Source organism: Dioscorea cayenensis, chromosome 4 (genome assembly GCF_009730915.1).
Source record: "Dioscorea cayenensis subsp. rotundata cultivar TDr96_F1 chromosome 4, TDr96_F1_v2_PseudoChromosome.rev07_lg8_w22 25.fasta, whole genome shotgun sequence".
Classification (NCBI taxonomy): domain Eukaryota; kingdom Viridiplantae; phylum Streptophyta; class Magnoliopsida; order Dioscoreales; family Dioscoreaceae; genus Dioscorea; species Dioscorea cayenensis.
Genome location: NC_052474.1, coordinates 12822943 through 12843318, shown reverse-complemented (window position 1 = coordinate 12843318; position 20376 = coordinate 12822943). Strand labels below are relative to the sequence as shown.

Here is a 20376-nt window from a genome sequence, read left to right as displayed (position 1 = left end):
AACAAACGTGAAGACACAAATTGTGTTCAAAGATATGAGTGTGTGCCAACCTCCGTTGTGCTAGAGTGAACATGCAAATTGGAGGGGCACAAAGGCGACACTCATGTGTTCGGACTTGTGCAATGCTAGCAAGATTGTTGTCAAATGTGATTTTATTGAAGATGCAACGCGATCTACCGCATCGATGTGTGCTCGTTCATGTGGCCTCGATGAAAGTGTGAATTCGAGAGTATTTTGGCAGAGCACTACAGCAAGTTACTGTAGCAAATCAATATAGAAAATTACTGTGGTAGTTACTGTTCATAAGCCACTGAAAAAATCGATTCCTGCAAATTCACAAGCCCGTGTGGATGCCCAATTCCAGCTTATTTAAGTCGCGACTTCAGCCCATTTTGAGGATCTTTTTTCCTATCTTTTGGCCCATCTTTTGTCATCTTTGGAGGCGCCCATGGCTAGGGTTTTGGGAGGTTTTGGCAAGGGGTTTGGAGTAGTTCTACGGCCATCAACACTGGGTTCCTTCGGGAGATAGTTATTGGGGGAGCTTTCGTCATCATCGATTCAGCGAGGTGTGCCCTAGGCTTAACGAGGGAACCTTTGGAGAAGACGCGGCCACTCCGCAAGACCATCGACACGAATACCAAGGGGGTTTTACTTATGGATTGCATGCTTTTACTTTCGATTTCATTATTGATTGTATCTTGCTCGATAGAGAGCTAAACCCCTAGTGGGTACTTAGACTTATAAACCGTAGGATGATATTGTTTTTTTGACCTTTCTATTATGCTTCTTTAATTGATGTCTTTAATTGAGTTCCAATCTTGAATGCTTGTTGAATAGATTTTCCCTTAGAGTGACACTAGGGTTGAGAGTCTACATTGGTAATCTTTGTGAGTGAGTAACACACCATGAGGGTTAGATAAAACAAGATTGGAGAGGGTTGAGAGGGTGAGTCGAGAGGTAGCGGAACATCCCCTTTTCCCTCCAGTGTGATTTATCCTACCTCTACGTTCCAAGAGTTCTTTGCGGTCACAATAGAGTGAAGTGCTAAGAGACGAACTCCACTGGGGCTCAGTTGCTCAAGTAACAGAGTGAAGCGTTGAAGTAATCCATAGTATTTGGGGCTTAATTATGACTAGGGGTCTTTCGTCTGGACCAAAGGGTTAGATCTATATTAGAGAATAAGGTTTATCACTTCGAGTCTATAGAGAGCTTTAAGCAACCTTGTACAGTGTGAGGTGTCAAGAGCAGCGATTTCTCCGCTGAGGCATAGTGTAGGGTTAGTCACGGTTGACCTTAGGTTTGGGACCGTGTGGTTTAGGATTTCCACGACTCATTATGCATCGGTTGAGAGACTTAATGGTTGGTCTTGCACTTGAAACAATGGTTCTAGGGTAGTAATGTCCGGGTGCCCCATATTTTGTCGATTGCCTCTCTTATCATTTACCTACGCCTCATTCTTCTTTTCTTATTTCTATTTTCATTGATTTTTTTCACATCATTATCGATTCATCTTCAATCTAGTTAAATAGCAATCTTTGTGTTTCTGATCACTATTCCCTGTGGATACGACTGCCCACTCACCAGGGTATTATTACTTCAACAAACCCATGTACTTCCGGCTCACACACAAAAGGGCGTTGTCAGCTATGTGTCTAGAATACTTGAATATTTTTTTGCCATTTCATATGCCTCCCAAATCTCCAAGCCGACATGCAGGTGGCTTAGGATAGGTTGGAAAGTACAAGCTTGATTAGGGGCATTACTATAATGAAACCATTTACTGTTCATGAAGTCCACATGGTTTTGGTTTTGATGATTTTGATCATGGAATGCTTTCTACCAGTTGACTAGGTTGCATTGTTGCAAGGCTTGCTATGAATGGGCTGAGGTAGGCACCAAATTACCATTCCTATGTTATGAAGGGCCGACGTGGGTATTCAAAACACTGAGAGATATCAATTTCCTTAAAAACCTGGATAGCTCCTCCAATCCTGTTTCCCTTGATCATAGATGCCTTAGATCCCTTAACAATCGCCACTCTACTCTTCTTAAGAAAAATAACATCCGCTAGGCTCAACGAGCTTGCATGTTATGGCTTAATAAGGGTGATACGAATTCCAAGTTCTTTCATAATACGGTATGAGTCCATAGCCATAGGAATAAGGTCTTTGAAATCAAAGATACTCTTGGAAACCGTTTCTGTGATCAAGCTGGTATTGAAAACTGTTTTATCATATTTTTCCGTGACCTTTGGAGCTCTAGGTATAAATGAACCTATAATGATCTCCTTATGGCCCTGCCGTACGATCACAATTCCATCCCGGAGGAGGACCATGACTTTTTGATTAAATCTGTGTCCTATAGAGAAATTCTCAATATTATCAAATCCATTACAAAGGACAAAAGCCCAGGGCCTGATGGTTTGAACGTTGAGTTTTATCTCTATTATTAGGACATCATCAAGAGACCCCTCTTCCAAGCCATTTCCTGAGCTCTTTAAAAAATTTTAACAAATCGGCTTAAGCACGTTCTTCATAAGATTGTCGAGTCAGAGCAAAGTGCCTTTTTAACTGGTAAGTCTGACTTTGATAACATTATTGCTGTTCAAGAGGTTGTGCACTCCTTAGACTATGATACTGATAGACCCCCTAGGATGATTCTAAAAGTGGATATAGCCAAGGCTTACGATATGGTTGAGTTGGAAGGTTTTCTTGCAATCCTTCACCTCATGAATTTTCCAGCTATGTGGATCAATTGGATTAGGGTCTATCTTTCTACTGCGAACTTCACTTTGGTGATCAATGGCCATGTTTCTAGCTGGTTTCCTAGTGGTAGGGGGCTGAGACAAGGAGACCCATTATCTCCCTACCTTTTCGTTCTTGTATCCCAGAATCTGTTAGCTTTGTTAAATCATGCTTTACATAGAAATTGGATTCCAGGCTTTGATGATAGGCTGAGTAGAAATTTTAATGATCTTATATTTGCAAACAACTTAATCATTGTTACAAGAGCCTCTCGGGCTGTTGCTAAAGCTTGTAAACTTTGTATGAATATTTAAAATGATCTAACTAGGGAAACCCCTAATAATAGCAAATCTACAGTTCATTTTCCTAGCTAGGCCAATAAGAAAGTGTGTAAATCTATTGTTAAAATCCTTGATAAGTGTTTGTGGATAAGTAATATGAAGTATTCTTATCTTACATTGAGCATTACTTTTCTCAGATTTTATTGCTTATGCATGTGTATTTGTGTTCTTTTGTGCATTTAGGGTAGTGGAGACAAAGTATGAAAGAAAGAAACCAAAAGTTGATTGTGGACCCAATTTGTTGATGAAATCTTGGAGTGAACAAACGTAAAGACACAAGTTGTGTGTGAAGACATGTGAGTGTGTAACAACCACCGTTGTGCTCGAGTGAACATGCAAATTGGAGGGGCACAGAGGCAGTCATGCTCATGTATTCTTACTTGTGTAACACTAGTAAGACCTTCGTCAATGTGACTTTCATTGAAAACACAACGCAGTCTACCATATGGATGTGTGGCCCATTCATGTGGCCTCGATGAAAAGTGTGGATTCGGGAACATTTTGGAAAACTACTGTAGCAGTTTATTGTAGCAAATCACTATAGCACTTACTGTTCACAGCTCGCAGAAAACTGAATTCCTAGAGATTCACACGGGCGTGTGGAAATTCCATACAGCCGTGTGGATGCCCGATTCCAATCCTATTTAAGTCGCGATTTTAGCCATTTTAAAAGTGCTTTTTCCCATCTTTTCCCATCTTTGGAGGCGCTCGCGACTAGGATTTGGAGAGGCTTTGGTAAGGCTTTTGGAGTGGTTCTACGGCATTCAACACCGTGTCCATTAGAAGAGAGTTATTGGGGAGCTTTCGTCGGCGTCAATTCGGTGAGGTGTGCCCTAGGCTTGACGAGGGAACCCTTGAAGAAGACAAGGCTACTCCACATGACAATCAATATAGACTAAAGGGGGTTTTACTTATCGATTGCATGTTTTTACATTCGATTTCACTATTGATTGTATCTTTCTCCATTGAGAGCTAAACCCCTAGTGGTTGCTTGGACTTGTAAACTCTAGGATGATTTTGTTTCATTGACCTTTTATTATGTTTTCTTTAATTGATGTTTTAATTGAGTTCCAATCTTCAATACTTGTTGAATTGATTTTCCCTTAGAGTGACACTAGGGTTGAGAATCTACATTGGTAATTCTTGTGAGTGAGTGACACACCATAAGGGTTAGACAAAGCAAGATTGGAGATGGTCGAGAGGGTGAGTCGAGAGGTATCGGAACGTCCCCTTTCCCTTCCGGTGTGATTTATCCTACCTCCGTATTCTAAGAGTTCTTTGTTTTCACAATAGAGTGAAGTGGTAACAGAGGAACTCCGTTGGGTCTTAGTTGCGTAAGCAACAGAGTGAAGCGTTGAAGTAATTCTTAGTGTTGGGGCTTAATTATGACTAGGGGTCTTCTGCCTAAACCAAAGGGTTAGATCTATATTAGGGAAAGGGTTTATGACTTGGAGTCCCAGAGCTTTAAGCAACCCTACACGGTGTGAGGTGTTGAGATTAAGCGATTTCTCCACCGGGGCATAGTGTAGGTTTGCTCACAGTTGACCTTAGGTTTGGGACTGTGTATTTTAGGATTTCTATGACTCATTAAGCATCTGTTATGAAACATAATGGTTGGTTTTGCACTTGAAACAATAGTCCTAGGGTGAGCAATGTTTGGGTGCCCCACTTTCTATTGATTGCCTCTCCTATTACTTTATTGTGTCTCTCTCTTGTTCTTTTATTTTTATTTGCATTGATATTGTTCGCACCACTATTAATTTATCTTCACCATAGTTAAATAGCAATTCTTGTGTTTATGATCACTATTCCTTGTGGATACAACTACCCACTCACCAGAGTACTTTTATTACTTCGACAACCTGTGTACTTGTGGTACACACGCAAGAGATGTGTCAAGTTTTTGGTGCCGTTGCCGGGAAATAGGCATTTTGGAAACACTTTGCAATTTGCTATTTTAGCTATTCATCACTTCATCTATTTCACACTTTCGGATTCTTCTATTGTTCTAATTTGTTTTTCTTTCTTTGAATACAGGAAGAATGATCAACATAACTGAACTATTCGACACAATTACGGGAATGGTTGAAGAAATAGAGAAAAATGTTCATTTGTTTGCAACACAGTCCACGTCATGTTGTTCTATAAAGGAAAAATTCATCACCAACCACCCTATGGAAGAATCAGTTGTTGATTACATTAATGAGATTTAGGATCGGAGTTATGAACTAGATACTGTGCTGGATCAGTTTGAAAAATCTGCACTGTCATTTGTGAGCTATCATTTGGAAGAAAACTTGGAAAGGGCCCTTGTTCAATTTGATACTTTCAGTCAAGAACAAAGGCATGAGATTTTCTCGATGGGAGTTTCAAATGCAGTCCAGTGTTCTTGTGAGATAGGGAATGCTGATCTTGTTGAAGTTCATTTAGAATCACATGCACAAGTAGATGGGTTGGAGGAAGTGCTCGAACAAAATTCTACACAATTCTTGGAAGTTGATAGATTGAAAGAGAGCAGATTACGACCGTCCATTGAGGAGCCACCCGAGTTAGAGCTTAAGAATTTGCCGGCACATCAGGAATATGCTTTTTTGATGGATGGATCAAAGCTCCCTATTATTGTGGCCTCAACCCTCTCTACAGATCAGAAGGGCAAGTTCGTGAGCATGTTGAAGAGACATAAATCTGCCATTGCTTGGAAGATCTCTAATATAAAAGGCATAATTCCGTCATTTTTCACTCATAAAATCTTAATGAAGGACAATTACAAATCTGTGATTCAACCCCAAAGAAGATTAAACCCAAACATGAAAGAAGTTGTCAAGGCAGAGGTGGTAAAACTTCTAGATACAGGAATCATTTATCCAATATCCGACAGTACATGGGTGAGCCCAACTCAAGTAGTCCCGAAGAAGGGAGGAATGACAGTTGTGAGAAATGAAAGGAATGAATTAATCCCAACTAGGACAGCTACAGGTTGGCATGTCTGCATTGACTATAGAAGATTGAATGATTCAACACGAATGGATCATTTTCCACTGCCATTTATTGATCAAATGTTGGAGTGATTGGCAGGGTATCAGTTTTATTACTTCCTTGATGGTATGTCAAGATACTTTCAAATCCATATAGCTCCAGAAGATCAAGAGAATACAACATTTACTTGTCCCTATGGTACTTTTGCTTACAGAATAATGCCTTTCGGGTTGTGTAATGCACCGGTGATATTTTAGCGTTGCATGATGGTCATTTTTAATGATCTCCTAGAGGACATCATGGAGGTGTTCATGGATGACTTTTCGGTGTTTGGAGATTTCCTTTAACATTTGTCTAAGAAATTTGGAGAGAGTGCTAGCGAGATGTGAAGAGACAAATCTTGTTCTTTATTGGGAGAAGTGTCACTTTATGGTCCAAGAAAGGCATTGTCCTTGGACATAAGATTTGCCAAGTGGGAATGGAGGTAGAAAAGACAAAGATTGAAATTGATAAGTGCTTGTGTATTAGCAATACAAAGTATTATTTTCTTACAATGAGCATTACTTTTCTCAGATTTTATCGCTAACATGTGTATTTGTGTTCTTTTGTGCATGTATGGTTGTGGAGACAAGTATGGAAAAAAGAAGCCAAAGTAGGTTGCGTTTGCACTTTGTTGATGGAATCTTGGAGTGAACAAACATGAAGACACAAAAGTTGTGCTCAAAGAGATATGAGTGTGTGCCAACCTCCGTTGTGCTCTAGTGAACATGCGAATTAGAAAGGCATAAAGGCAATCGCACTCATGTGTTCTGACTTGTACAATGCTAGCAAGAATATTATTAAATGTGATTTTATTGAAGATGCAACGCGATCTACCGTATGGATGTGTGCCCATTCATGTAGCCTTGATGAAAGTGTGGATTCAGGAGTATTTTGGTGGAGTACTGCAACAGGTTAGTGTATTAAATCATTGTAGCAAATCACTGTAGCAGTTAATGTTCATAGGTCGCTGAAAAATTGATTCCTGCAAATTTACACAGGAGTGTGGAATTTCCACATGCTCGTGTGGATGCCCGATTCTGGCCCTATTTATGTCGCAATTTCAGCCCATTTGGGGATCCTTTTTCCCATATTTTGGCCCATCTTTTCTCATCTTTAGAGGCGCCCGTGGCTAAGGTTTGGAGAGGCTTTGACATGGGTTTTGGAGGAGTTCTATGGCCTTCAACACCTTGTTCTTTCGGAAGGTAGTTATTGGGGAAGCTTTCATCGGCATCGATTTGGCGAGGTGTACCCTAGGTTTGACAAGGGAACCTTTGGAGAAGACGCTGCCACTCCACAAGACCATCGACACGAACAACAAGGGGGTTTTACTTATGGATTGCATGTTTTTTACTTTCGATTTTATTATTGATTGTATCTTGCTCCATGGAAATCTAAACCCCTAGTGGGCACTTGGACTTGTAAACCCTAGGATGATATTGTTTTCTTTGACCTTTCTATTATGTTTCTTTAATTGATGCATTCAATTGAGTTCCAATCTTGAATGTTTGTTGAATGGAATTTTCCATTAGAGTGATACTAGGGTTGAGAGTCTACATTTGTAATCATTGTGAGTGAGTGACACATCATGAGGGTTAGACAAAGCAAGATTGGAGAGGGTGAGTCAAGAGATAGAGGAATGTCCCCTTTTTCCTTCCAGTATGATTTATCCTACCTCCACATTCTAAAGAGTTCTTTGCGGTTATAATAGAGTGAAGTGCTAAGAGATGAACTCTGCTGGGGCTTAGTTGCACAAGCAACAGAATGAAGCGTTAAAGTAATCCTTAGTATCTAGGGGCTTAATAGTGACTAGGGTCTTTAACCTGGATTAAAGGGTTATATCTATATTAGGGAATAGGTTTATCACTTGGAGCCCATGGAGCTTAAAGCAACCTTGCATAGTATGAGGCGTCGAGACTGAGCGTTTTCTCCACTAGGGCATAGTGTAGGGTTAGTTATGGTTGACTATAGGTTTGGGACTGTGTGTTTTAGTATTTCCATGACTCATTAATCATTGGTTGAGAGACAAAATGGTTGGTTTTGCACTTGAAACACTAGTTCTAGGGTGAGCAATATCCGGGTGCCACACTTTCTATCGATTGCCTATTTTATCATTTATTTGTGCCTCCTTCTTCTTTCCTTTTTTTCTATTTTCATTGATTTTGTTCACACTACTATCGATTAATCTTCACTCTAGTTAAATAGCAATCTTTGTGTTACTGATCACTATTCCCTGTAGATATGACTACCCACTCACTAGGGTATTATTACTTCTACAAACCCGTGCACTTGCGGTTCACACATAAAAGGGTGTTGTCAAGTTTTTTGTGCCGTTACCGAGGAATAGGTGGTTTAGAAACACTTTGCACTTTGCTATTTTAGCTATTCACCATTTATTCTATTTCACATTTTCTTATTCTTCCATCGTTCTGATTTATTTTTCTTTCTTTGGTTGCAGCTCCAGGTTATGACCTGAGGGAACCCTTTGACATTAGTTAAAGGAGATCCTGAACTTCAACGAACACTTTGTAGAAGGGGAAAAGAACCTGTGTGAGAACAGTTAAATCAAGATGAGGTAGAAAGTGAAGGGTCAGATAATATGGCAGAGCAGAATGAGCTACAGAAAACACTATCAGATTATGCCAGACCCGTAATTTTGGCCACACAGTCTACTATTGTACGGTCACCGATTACGACTTAGAATTTTGAGCTAAAGCGAGCATTCATCCAGATGATACAGTAGTCAGCACAGTTTAATGGTTTGGCCGATGAGGATCTGAACAACCACATCGAGAATTTCTTGGAAGTATGCGACATGCTTAAGATCAATGGAGTTACAGATGATGCTATCAGATTGAGGGCCTTCCTATTTTCTTTGAAGGAGAGAGCAAAGTAGTGGTCACATTCATTACCTAGAGCATCGATTACTACTTGGGAGGAGATGGTAGAAGCTTTTCTTGCTCGATATTTCTCTCGTGGAAAATCTATAAAGCTCAGGAATGAAATATCCTCCTTTGTGCAAACGGAATTGGAGTATCTTTTTGAGACATAGGGATAGGTTCAAGGAGCTCCTGCGAAAATGTCCTCAACATGGGTTCCCCGAGTGGATGATCATTCAGACTTTTTATAATGGTTTGATCCCAAGCACAAAGCAGTTACTTAATGCAGCACCAGGAGGTACCTTAGGAAGCAAGACCCCTGAAGAAGCCCGATATCTCATTGAAGAAATGGCCATGAACATTTATCAGTCAAACACAAGAGATAAAAGGAAGATAGCCAGACTTCATGAGATCGATGCATTTACTTCATTAGCGGGCTAGATTGAGTCATTGAGCGAGAAGTTAGATAATCTATCTTCTCCTAGAGTGGCGGCCTTGACTAGTTGAGCTGGGTGTGGGGAAGGACATGCTTCATCCGATTGCTTGATTTCTATTGGCGGTACATCCTCGGTAGAACAAGTGGATTTTGTGGGTAATGCGATGAGAGGCCAAGGCAATCCATTTATTAACACCTACAATCAGGGTTGGAAAAGCCACCCGAATCTTTCATGGAGTAATCATGGGCAACAAAAGGCTATGGAACTACCGGGTTTTCGACAACAACAAGAAGCTCCGAATATGGAGAATCGAGTTTTAGTCTTGGAGACCCAGATGATTGATCTACAGAAAGCTTTGACCAAATTAATCCAATTATCGGATACAAGGTTTCGGTCGGTCGAAGCTACACTCCGCAACCCCACTGCGTCATTGTACAATTTAGAGAATCAGGTGGGGCAAATTACGAAGTCATTATCGGAGAGACCTCAAGGAAGCTTGCCTAGTAACACCGAAACTAATCCGAGAGAACATGTGAAGGTGATCACTTTGAGAAGTGGTCGTGAGATTGAGGGTACCCCCACCTTACAAGCCAAGAATCCCTTATCCCTTAAGATTGAAGAACGACCAAAATGATGAGCAATACAAGAAGTTATTGGGTCTATTCAAGAAGTTGCACATCAACATTCCTTTTGTGGAGGTATTGTCTCAGATGCGTCGGTATGTTAAGTTCTTGAAAGATCTATTGACCAACAAGAGGAAGTTAGAAGAGAGTGCATCGGTGATCTTAGATGCCTCTTGTTCGGGAATTTTGTAAAAGAATATGCCGAACAAGAAGAAGGACCCTAGAAGCTTGATAATTCAATGCAACATTGGTAATTTGGGTAAAAAGGCATTGGCAGATTCAGGGGCTAACATCAACGTCATGCCTTACATATTTTTCCAAAAGCTAGGCTTGGGAGAGCCTACGCCCGCTTGGATGACACTTCAATTGGCGGACTGAACGGTGAGACATCCGAGGGGTATAATTGAAGATGTGCTTGTGAAGGTCGACAAGTGCATATTTCCTATTGACTTTGTAGTACTGGGTGTTGACAAGGATGTTGATGTCCCATTGATATTTGGAAGCCCATTCTTGAGCACTTCCAAGTCTCTTATAGACATGGACAGCAGGGAGTTGACTTTACGAGTTGGGGATGACAAGCTTACATATCGCCTCACCGAAGAAATGAGACATTCTCTTGAATTTGATGATACTCTTTACTTTCTTGACACTAGCAATGAACTAATAGATGAATATGTACAGGAGATGATGTGTCTAGACCCATATGAGTGGGTTGCTAGACCAAGAAATGGAGGATAAAGAAGTTTTGATGCTTGGTCTAGAGAACAAGGTGTAACCTACCCTGAGGATTATGAAGAAGATGACACAAAAGATGAACCGAGCAAGGAGATGCCACAAGAAACACCCCAAGGCTAATGGCGATCTCTAAGAACGGAGTAAGGGTGATGAACCCTTTTGTGGTAACATGCTCGATAACTTCTCCTCTACCTTAAAAAGATTGTGTTCATCAAGCTTTCAGGCTATGGGTAAGAGGTAAGGGCAGGTATGTCAACTTTAGTGAAATTAAACAAGCGCTTCTTGGGAGGAAACCCAAGTCTTTATTGTTTTCTAGGTTTTGGTTTAGTTCTAGCATGAATTAAAGCTTGAGTGTTGGTGTCTTAATCTTTTACATGCTTTTGTTGTGACCTCGTGGATCATTGGTGTTTTCATGTGCTTAATTGTGATTGGCGTAGTTTCTTGGTCATTTGAGCGTATTTTTTCATGATTCTCTAGTCAGTTATTCATAGTCTAAGCAAGCTCTGTATGTGTATAAGTGTGCAAAAATTTTTTTGCAAAGCTCTGTAAATTTTTCAAAGTCATTCAGAGAAGACACATGGCCATGTGGAATTTACACACGGGCGTGTGTTTTCATTCAAAGCTCATCCCGTGAAGACACAGGGGCGTATGTCTACCCTTATGAACGACCTTGTGACTGTTACACGCTCGTGGGTAATTTTCACATGGGCCTATGTTTCTCTGCAAAGTTCAGAGATTTATCCCGAGAAGACACAGGGGCGTGTATTTGCCCCTGTGGATGACTTTGTGAAAAATACACGGGTGTGGGTAATTTTCTCACGGCCGTGTAAATATCTGCCGAGAGTTCTCTGCCATCTCGAGAAGATACAGAGGTGTGTGAATGCCCCTGTGAGTACCTATGTGAAGATCCACACAATCGTGTGGAATTTCCACACGGGCGTGTGAAACACTTAGAGAAATTTCTCGGATGGATAGAGAAGCCAGAGGGGCGTGTGGGTGCCCCTATGGGTCAGGCAAAGGGCATGGGGAATTTCCACATGACCGTGTGGGTGTGTCAGTGGCAAGTTATACTATCCCGAGAGCACACAGGGGCGTGTGAGTGCCCCTGTGAAGCTCCCCTATGGAATCACATGTGCGTGGGTAATTTCCACATGCCCGTGTGGATGTACAGAACTCAAAAGGTAGCGATTTCCTTTAAAAATCTATTGAGCCTTTTCTCATTTTCACACTCCTACACACTCGGAGAACACATCCTTGCACTCTCTCGACTTCTCACCATCGATTTAGATGGATTTTATTCGAGTTTTTCGGCTGTTTTCTAGGTTTTCATCTTTCATCTTATCGGTAAACCCTCTTTTTTCTCTTTTCTTCGCCAATCTCAATTTATTTTGATTAAATCTGGTGTATGTTTCTTCGTTTACATGCTAAATGGTTGATGCATGTTTTAGAATGAGAGTTCAAGGATGAATTGGGATGTATTTTTAGATTGTTAGTACTAAGGTCCGTGCGGTTTTCATGTCCCGTAAAACCACACGGCCATGTGGAATTTTCACACGACAATGTGGATTTCTGTAGAATGGTTTTATGAGTTTATTTGATCAATTTTCTTTTCAATTTTTGCAGATATAGCTCCCAGATTGAAGAAGGCTCTTGAAAAACATCCTAGAGAGTCCTCTCCTGAGCAAGTTGATAACACCCCTTGTGTATGTCTCGCAAGTGCACGGGTTTGTCAATGTAATAAATCCCAGATGAGTGGGTATCGTATCCATAGAGAGCAGGGAATAAAAATAATTAAATTGTTTCTTAACTAAGCGAAAAGTGAATAATAGTTGTGTGACAAGATGTAATGTAACAAAAGTAAAAGAGATAAGAAAAAGAGCACAAGTAAAGGGGAGGTAAGGTAATCGATATAAAAGGGCACAAGTAAAGGGGAGGTAAGGCACCAGATATTGTTCCATCAAAGACAATCATTTCAAGTGCAAAACCCTGTATTATGGTTTCTAACTAATGCATTAATGAGTCGTGGAGATCCTTCAATACATGGTCCCAAATCTAAGGCCAACCATGCCTAACTCTATACATGTCCCGGAGGAGAAATTAAACAATCTCTCAACCTCGCACTCGTATAGCATCGTAATGAGTTCTAGGGACTCCAAGTGATAAATCCTCTTCCTAGATGTACACCTAACCCTTTGGTCCAGGCGGTAGGTCCCTAGTCACAATTAAGCAATAGGTGATAAAATCACTTCAACGCTTCACTCTGTTGCCTCTGCAACTAAGCTCCAGCGGAAGGACATCCCTTAGCCCATTCACTCTACTATAACCGTGAAGAACTCGAGGAAATGGAGGTAGGATAAATCACACTAGAGGGGAAAGGGAATGCTCTGTTACCTCTCGACTCACCCTCTCAACCCTCTCCAATCTAGCTTTGTATAACTCCCGTGGTGTGTCACTCACTCACAAGGGTTACCAAGGTGAACTCTCAAGCCTAGTGTCACTCCAAGGGAGCATTCAATCAATCAAGCATTCAAGATTGGAACTCAAATAAAACATCAATTAATGAAAGCATAATAACAAGGTTTAATGAAACAAATACATCCTAAGGTTCACAAATCCAAGTACCCACTAGAGGGTTTAGCTCTCCATGGAGCTAGGTACAATCAATGAAATCGAATGTAAAAATAAGTAATCTATAGAAAACCCCCTCGATAGTCATGACGATGGTCTTGTGGAGAAGCCTTTACTCATCCAAGGGTCCCTTTGTCTGGCCTAGGATATACCTCGCCGGATCGGTGCCGACGAAAGCTCTCTCACTAACCTTCTTACAAATGAAGCGTGATGTCAGAGCCATAGAACCTCTGCCAATCCCTAGACAATACCTCTCAAAACCCTAGCCGCCGCCCTCTCTCAAGTTGGGGAAAAGATGGAGAAAAAAATATTGAAATCGGGGCTGAAATCAGCCTTAAATATTGCTGGAATCGGGAATCCACATGCCCTTGTGGATTCACCACGCGGGCCTGTGGAATTAACGCACGGGCATGTGGAATTTCCATATGCCTGTGCAGATTCTCTGAAAATCACTTTTCTCGGCCGGCTATGAACAGTACTTGCTACAATGAATTGCTACAATGTTTGCTATAGTACTCTGCTACAGTCTGGCCCAAAATATTCCCGAATCCATGTTCTCATCGAGGTAACATAAACAGGCACATGTTTACGTCTTAAATCGCTTTACTTCTTCAATAAACGGCTATATTGGTGGAGATCTTGCTATAAATGCACAAAGCTAGAATACTTGAATGTGACTGTCTTTGTGCCCCTCCAAATCATTGTGTTAACTTGAATACGAGGAGGTCGGCACACATTCTCTCATCATGAACCCGACTTATGTCTTCACGTTTGATCCTTCTCAGGATTTCCTCCAAATGGTGCATTCAAGATCTACATTGGCTTATTTCTCTAACAATCGGCTTCACAACCCTATATGTACGAAAGTACCATAAATACACACATATTGGCGCTAAAACCTAATAAAAGTAATGCTCATCATAAGAAAAGATCACTTCACATTCTTATCACACAATCATTTATCACAAGTGCAGTTAAGGTTTTCTATTCCCAAGCGTCATGCTCGGTTTGTGAATATATCAAAGCTTAGGTTTGGTCAGACACGGTTCTCAAATCTGAGTGTCGTGAGAGAGATATAATTGGCAGACGACATGGAGGATGAGGTCAAGCAGTTACTTTCTTTGGGGAGTTGCGCCGTCTGCTGCTTATTCATGAGGCGGCCATTTGCATGCTGACACTCGAGGTGCTCTCGTTATTTCAAGTTCGACTGATCATATACAGGATTTGATATTATTGATGTCAGACAGTTCAAACCATTTAGACACCACTACAGTATGAGCTTGGCATAGTTTTCAGTCCGTTTGGGCTTGTATAATGAGGACTATATAGATACAGAGTAGTATAGCCGATTACCTACTGAGTATCCTGGTAGTTTGACCCCACAGAGAGTGTACAGGATATTGTGTAGCGAGGGTCAGTATGAGCTAGGAGTGTCGAAGGCGACATGCCTTTCCCATCTGTGGTACAAATATAATCACTCAATCCTAAGAAGATCAGTGAACGGTCGTGGTGACAGCACAGGTGTACTCAATAGACAAGAGCTGTTATATTTGTACTCTGACAAGGTCCCCTTGCGTATATCCCGCAAGTGCACGGGTTTGTTGAAGTAATAATCCTGGGTGAGCGGGTATCGAATCCACAGGGAGTAGGGAATAAAAATACGTAATTCGATTCTTAGCTATGTAAAAGATCAATGATGATGAGTGTGATAATGATTCAATTCTCAACAGTAAAAGCAACAAGTAAGAGAGCAAAAGTAAAGAGGGGGGGTAAGGCAATCGATAAAGATGGGGTACCCGGATAATGCGCAGCCTAGGATAATTGTTTCAAGTGCAAGAACCCTCTATTATGCTTCCTAATCAATGCAATGGTGAGTCGTGGAAATCCTTAATTACATAGTCCCAAATCTAAGGTCAACTATGCCTAACTCTATACATGTCCCGAAGGAGAAATCGAAACAATCTCAACACCTGACTCGCATAGAGTTGCAATGAGCTCTAGGGATTCCAAGTGATAAATCTCTCCTAATTATAGACCTAACCCTTTGGTCGGTGGATGGTCCCCAACCACAATTGAGCCCTAGATACTAAGATCACCTCAACGCTCACCCGTTGCCCGCAACTAAGCCCCCGGGAGTTCATCCCTTAGACCATTCACTCTATTATGGCCGCAAAGAACTCGAGGAACGGAGGTAGAATCTATCACGCCCGGAGGGAAAGGGGACGCCCTCTGTACCTCTCGACTCACCCTCTCAACCCTCTCCAACCTAGCTTTGTCTAATGCTCGTGGTGTATCACTCACTCACAAGGTTACCAACAAGAACTCTCAACCCTAGTGTCACTGTAGGGGAAATGTTCATACAATCAAGCATTCAAGGGTGAAACTCACAATAGACATCAATTTATTAAAAGCATAATAAAGAGGTTCAAAGAAACAAATACATCCTAGGGTTCACAATACCCGAGTACCCAATAGGGGTTTAGCTCTCCATGGAGCTAAGTACAATCAAAGAAATAGAATGTAAAAAGCAATGAATCCATAAAGAAACCCCTCGATAGTCGTGTCGATGGTCTTGTGGAAAGTCCTCTACTCGTCGTCCAAGGATTCCCTTGTCCGGTATAGGATACGTCTCGACGGAAGCTCCCCTACCAACCTTCTTGCTAAGGAATGACGATGTCAGAGCCATAGAACCTCTCCAAAACCTTGGCCAATACCCCTCGAAATCCTAGCCGAAGCCCTCTCTCAAGTTGGGGAAAAGATGGAGAAAAGAATACAAAAATCAGGGCTGATTAGACTTTAAATAGGGCTGGAATCGGGTGACTACACGGGCGTGGATGCTTCCCGTGCCCATGCGGAATTTCCACACGGGCATGGGTAATTTCCACACGCCCGTGTGGATTCTCTGAAATTGCCATTTTCGGCCGGCTGTGGACAGTAACTGCTACAGTATTTGCTACAACGATTTGCTACAGTTACATGCTACAGTACTATGCCAAAAATACTCCCGAATCCACTTTTCATCAAGGTAACATAAACGGGCACACGTTTATGCCGTAGATCGCTTTGCTTCTTCAATGACGGATAAGTTGATGGAGATCTTGTTCTATGTGCATAAGTCGGAATGCTTGAGCGTAACTACCCCTGTGTCCCTGCAAATGGTTGTGCAAACTCAAATACGGGGAAGTTGGCACACACTCTAGCATCTTGCACCCGACTTATATCCTCGCGTTTGAACCTTAGCAAGATTTCCTCCAAAATCGGTGCATTTTGATCCACATTGGCTTCTTTCCTTCATAATTGGTTTCACAACCCTACCTGCATAAAAGTAATATAAAAACACACATATTAATGTAAAAACCCGAGAAAAGTAATGCTCAACATAAGGAAAGAATGCTTCGCATTCATATCACACAAGCACTTATCATACTCCATGGTGCAAAGCGAGCCGATTCACTTGGGACATATCTTGGGGGAGTATTTGAGGCATCAGGGGTAGTATGCGAGAGTGTGGGTGATCTTGTCAGGCCCATATATCACTAGGCTCATCATCGGAATGGGTCTACTGGACGCTATTAGAGGGGCCGAGAAGCTGATCATACCTGCTCCCCTGGGTATAGAGACGATGAGACAAATGGGGATGGTATGCAGGTATTTGCAGAGAGTTTATGTACTAATTACACCCGCTCCAGAGATAGCCGAGGGAGGATATGACGCAGCTGAGGAGTCTCAGCTTGTTCCCGAGCCACAGGAGGAGCAGATGGATACAGAGGCACTTCCCACAGCGCAGGAGCAACCTCCTGTGTGCATTTTTTATCCACCTTGAGCCCATGATCATTTTGAGAGGCTCGAGAGTGCTGTGGGGGTGTTACAAAGTAACCTGGCTGAGGTTCGCATGATATAAGCCTTGAACCATACTGAGGTGATGTCCCATCTCGATATTTTACAGTAGTTATTAGAGTGAGACGTGACTTCAACATTCATCATGAGGCCCAGAGCTCCACCGACCCCTCAGGCATCTCTAGCACCACCATTACCAGTTCTAGCACCAGTTGATCCACCTATTTCACTAGCAACAGCAGCAGTAGAGGTGACCGAGCCTGACACCGACGCTTGATGCGTCTTTACTTTATTTCTTTATGTTTTCATATTTTATTTCTGCATTTTATTTTGGACTTGTATCACTCAGAAAGGATCTTCTTTCTGAGTTTATCTTTTATTTTCATTGTCTTGAGTTGTATTTCATTGCTTTATATTTATATACTCGAGTTGTTTTTATTTTTGATAAGTGCTTGTGTGTTAAGAATGAGAAGTGTTCTTTCCTTACGATGAGCATTACTTTTATCAGGTTTAAGCGCTAATATATGTGTATTTGTGTTCTTTTGCGCATGTAGGGTTGTGAAGCTAAGTATTAAGAAAAGAAGCCAAAAGTAGATCGTGAACGCACTATTTGGTGGAATCTTGGAAGGAACAAATGCGAAGACACAAGTGGGGCTCTATGATACGTGAATGTGTGCTGACATCAATGTATTCAAGTCATTACAATGAGTTGGAGGGCCACGAAGGCAGCCATATTTGCATATCCTGACTTGTGCAGTGATAGAAAGATCTTTACCAATGAGGCCTTTGATTGAAGAAAAGTTTCAATCTACGACATAAACGTGTGCCCATTTATGTTATCTCGATGAAAAGTGTGAAATTGGGAGTGTTTTGGTGGAGTATTGTAGCAGGTTGCTACAACAAAGCACTGTAGCAGGCGGAAAATCAGGTTTCCAGGGAATCCACACGGGCATGTCGAAATTCCCTATGCCCGTATGAAAAATCCACAGGGGCGTGTTGATGCCCATTTCTAGCCCTATTTAAGCCACGGTTCAGCCCAATTTTTGGGGGAATCTTTCATCCTTCTCTCTAACTTTTCTCCATCTTTTGAGAGGCTGGTAGCTAGGGTTTTGAGAGGCTTTTGGCAAGTCTTCATAGTGGTTCTACGGATTCGACACTACGCTTCACTTGGAAGAAGGTTATTGGGGGAGCTTTTGTCGGCATCGATTCGGCGAGGTGTGCCCTAATCCGAACAAGGGGACCTTTGGAGAAGGCGAGGCTACTCCACAAGACTATCGACACGACTACCGAGGATGTTTTTTTTATGGATTACTTGTTTTTAATTTTGATTTCATTATTGATTGTATCTTGCTCTATGGAGAGCTAAACCCCCTAGTGGGTACTTGGATTTTGTAAACCCTAGGATGTTATTGTTTCTTTGACCTTTTATTTTGCCTTCCTTAATTGATGTTTTTAATTGATTTCCAATCTTGAATGCTTGTTGAGTAATTTCTCCTTTAGAGTGACACTAGGGTTGAGAGTTCATCTTGGTAACCTTTGTGGATGGTTGACACGCCACGAGGGTTAGACAAAGCTAGATTGGAGAGGGTTGAGAGGGTGAGTCGAGAGGTAGCCAAGCGTCCCCTCTGCCCTCCGGTTTGATTTATCCTACTTCTAATTCCTAGAATTCTTTGCGGTTACAATAGAGTGAAGAACTAAAGGATGAACTCTGCTGGAGCTTGGTTGCGCAAGCAATAGAGTAAAGGTTGAAGTGACTTTAGTATCTGGGGCTTAATTATGACTAGGGGTCTTTCGCCTGGACCAAAGGGTTAGATCTACATATAGGAATATGGTTTATCACTTGGAATCCCTAGAACTCCATGCCACTTTGCACAGTGTGAAGTATTGAGACTGAGCGATTTCTCCGCCGGGACATAGTGTAGAGTTAGTCACGGTTAACCTTAGGTTTCGGACCGTGTGCTTTAGGATTTCCACAACTCATTAAGCATTAATTAGGAAGCATATTAGTAGGTCTTGCATTTGAAACATTAGTCCTAGGGGGAGCATTATCTGAGTACCGCACTTCTATCGATTGTCGTTCCTCTTACTTACTTGGGCCTTTCATTCTTGTTTCTTTTATTTCTGCTTACATTACACTTTATCAAAACAATCATTATTCATCTTCACTTGGTTAAGTAGAAATTTTAGTATTTTTATTCCTTACTTACTGTCGATACGATACCCCACTCACTTGGGATTTATTACTTCAACAAACTCGTGGACTTGCAGGTCACACGCAAGGGGTGTTGTCAGTTTTTGTTGAGCTTTACTAAACCCCGTTGTGTATACATGCAGATAGTTTTGTGAGTATGGAAATTGAGGACTAGTCATAGACACCACCAATATGATTTTCACATGGCCGTGTATGCTCCACAGGCTATTGGAACTCAACTCTCAAGAAATATAGCTCCATCAAACATACCATTAGGAGTTTAGGGGAGTATTGTTTCAATTTCCCACCTTCACATATGCTTTTGAGTGTTATACATTTTATTGTGCTTGCATGCGTACATTGAGGGCAATGTACATCTTAAGTGTTGGGGGTGGGGGGTGGGGGAGGGGAGTTCACATTACACATGTTCTATAGCAACGCTTTTATTATATATGCTTATGTAGCCAATGGTGGTTCACCTTAGTTCCAATGGTTGTATTCTTAAGTTTAGGAGAATTTTTAACATTGAATTTTCTCATGCTCTAGTTTTTACTTGGATTTTTAGGAATTTTTGCCCGATTCACACTTTTTGCACTACTCACTTATTAAACCTTGTAGAAACTCAAATTCAATGTTTAAGGGACTAGTTTAGTTGCTCTTTGTTGTTAGGTTCTTATATATATATATATACTTGTTTTGTTTGTGCATTGGGGTTGGAAAGAGCTACCGCCTATAAAGTATGAAGCTACTCTCATAAGTTGGATACTTGTCATGCCCTAACAAGAGAAAGAGCTATCTCATGGGATAAATGAAAGCTACTACCCCGGTAGAAAAAGCTACCACCTCAAAAGTGTGAAAGCCACCCTAGCGGCCGATTTGGAAAGGGCTACCTTACAGGATGTGTGAAGCTACTACCACCTCTTTTCTTTCTTTTTGTACATAAATA

General features: G+C 41.4%; 1 non-coding gene across 1 annotated transcript; it reads right to left on the bottom strand.

Annotated features, from left to right (window-relative positions):
* Positions 1–9089: 9089 nt before the first annotated feature.
* Positions 9090–9197, bottom strand: LOC120259599. The gene has a single exon (XR_005536158.1). It is a non-coding gene; the product is annotated as a small nucleolar RNA R71 (small nucleolar RNA).
* Positions 9198–20376: the final 11179 nt, after the last annotated feature.